The sequence below is a fragment of the Sapajus apella genome, unplaced genomic scaffold (genome assembly GCF_009761245.1).
Source record: "Sapajus apella isolate SASKATOON/1434 unplaced genomic scaffold, GSC_monkey_1.0 scaffold106, whole genome shotgun sequence".
NCBI lineage: Eukaryota > Metazoa > Chordata > Mammalia > Primates > Cebidae > Sapajus > Sapajus apella.
Window position 1 is genome coordinate 2,704,996 of NW_022437046.1, and position 2,345 is coordinate 2,707,340.

Below are 2,345 nucleotides of genomic sequence, written 5' to 3' on the forward strand. Positions count from 1 at the left end.
TTTTTTTTTTTTTGAGACAGAGTTTCACTCTGTTGCCAGACGTCAGGCTGGAGTGCAGCGGCGCGATTTCGGCTCCCTGCAACCTCTGCCTCCCGGAGCAATTCTCCTGCCTCAGCCTCCCGAGTAGCTGGGACTACAGGTGCGTGCCACCACGCCCAGCTAATTTTTGTATTTTTAGTAGAGACAGGGTTTCACCATGTTGGCCAGGATGGTCTCATCCCTTGACCTCATGATCTGCCTGCCTCAGCCTTCCAGAGTGCTGTGATTACAGGTGTGAGCCACTGCACCCGGCGGAGCTCATGATTTATAGAAGGATGAAGTAAAAATCAGAAGAATTTGGTACCTGGAAAGTGGCCTCTGTTGAGCTGTCTTGGTTTCCCCAAATGGGTGGGGAGGCTTTGTTTTTAGCTGAAGACAAAATAAGCCAGAGAAGCTACAGAATATTAGCTATGCAGGGATTTCTGCTTACATCTATATGAAACTGTCCTTCTGGGAAGCTCAGTAAACTCATTCCTCTATAACACATAACATCATTAACAGAGCTTGGCAACAAAAATATCCATTCCAATACATTCATGGATTTTGCTAAGGTACCTTTGTATTTATACATGCTGATTTCACCTCGCTTTTGGGTTTTAGATTCCTGACCTTTAAAATTATTCTAGGCCGGGCGCGGTGGCTCAAGCCTGTAATCCCAGCACTTTGGGAGGCCGAGGCGGGTGGATCACGAGGTCAAGAGATCGAGACCATCCTGGTCAACATGGTGAAACCCCGTCTCTACTAAAAATACAAAAATTCAGCTGGGCATGGTGGTGTGTGCCTGTAATCCCAGCTACTCAGGAGGCTGAGGCAGGAGAATTGCCTGAACCCAGGAGGCGGAGGTTGCGGTGAGCCGAGATCGCGCCATTGCACTCCAGCCTGGGTAACAAGAGCGAAACTCCGTCTCAAAAAAAAAAATAAAATAAAATAAAATAATTCTAGTTGTTTTCTAAGGATAGAAAATAGATTAAAAAAAATTCTAGTTGTTTTGTGAATCCTTGTATCTTCATACAAACGACTATCTCCTTCTTCCTTTTCCCTTTCCTTTCACCTTTCCTATCCCAGAGAGTATATTAACACAAATATGGATTTGTAACTTATTACATTGTATTTACCTGGACTAGACAAGGAAAGAAACTCACTGGTGCCAACCTACCCTTTTGAAAACATACAGTCACAGTCCCATAAAACAGATGAAACACAGAGACTGAAATGAAACAGCTCATCACTTATATAACATTATGTTAACTAGGTACTTTCTTCCTACCTGTGTTCCTCATCTATGAAATGGGTATAATGGGCCAGATGTGGTGGCTCACGCCTGCAATCCCAGCACTTTGGGAGGCCAAGGCAGGCAGATCATGAAGTCAGGAGATGGAGACCATCCTGGCTAACACAGTAAAACCCTGTCTCTACTAAAAACACACAAAAATTAGCCAGGTATGGTGGCACGCACCTGTAATCCCAGCTACTCAGGAGGCTGAGGCAGGAGAATCGCTTGAACCCTAGAGGCAGAGGTTGCAGTGAGCCAAGATCGTGCCACTGCACTCCAGCCTGGATGACAGAGTGAGACCCCATCTCAAAAAAAAAAAAGAAGAAAAGAAGAAGAAAAAAGAAACAAATGGGTATAATGATCCTCGGTCTTATAGGGTTATTGGAAAGACTGAATGAACTCATACACCCAAAAAGAGCCGATCCGGCACAGACTAGCATTTGATTGAAATTTTTGTTTGTTTGTTTGAGACAGAGTTTCGCTCTTATTGTCCAGGCTGGAGTGCAATGTTGCGATCTTGGCTCACCACAACCTCTGCCTCCTGGGTTCAAGCAATTCTCCTGCCACAGCCTCCTGAGTAGCTGGGATTATAGGCATGCGCCACCAAGACCAGCTAATTTTGTATTTTTAGTAGAGATGGGGTTTTTCCATAGTCTCGAACTCTGACTTCAGGTGATTCACCCGCTTTGGCCTCCCAAAGTGCTGGGATTACAGGTGTCAGCCACCACGCATGGCCCTTTTTTTTTTTTTTTTTTTTTTTAATTTAATGTTTCACTTCAAAAACTCCAGTAGCTTTTATTAGGCAAAACTCAATCCCTGTAGTGGAGGAAGTATGACTGGTCCATTATATTTCCAAGCAGAATTGTCATCTCTGCGTTACCTCAGTACTTTGCACATAATTCTGGCAGTTCACTTACCATACTAAATACTAATTGTTACTATATTTTCTCCATATTTGATTGTGTTCCTCAAGGACTGATATCCTGTCTGATTAATTCATTCTAGCATCTGGCACAGGACTGGAAATCTGACT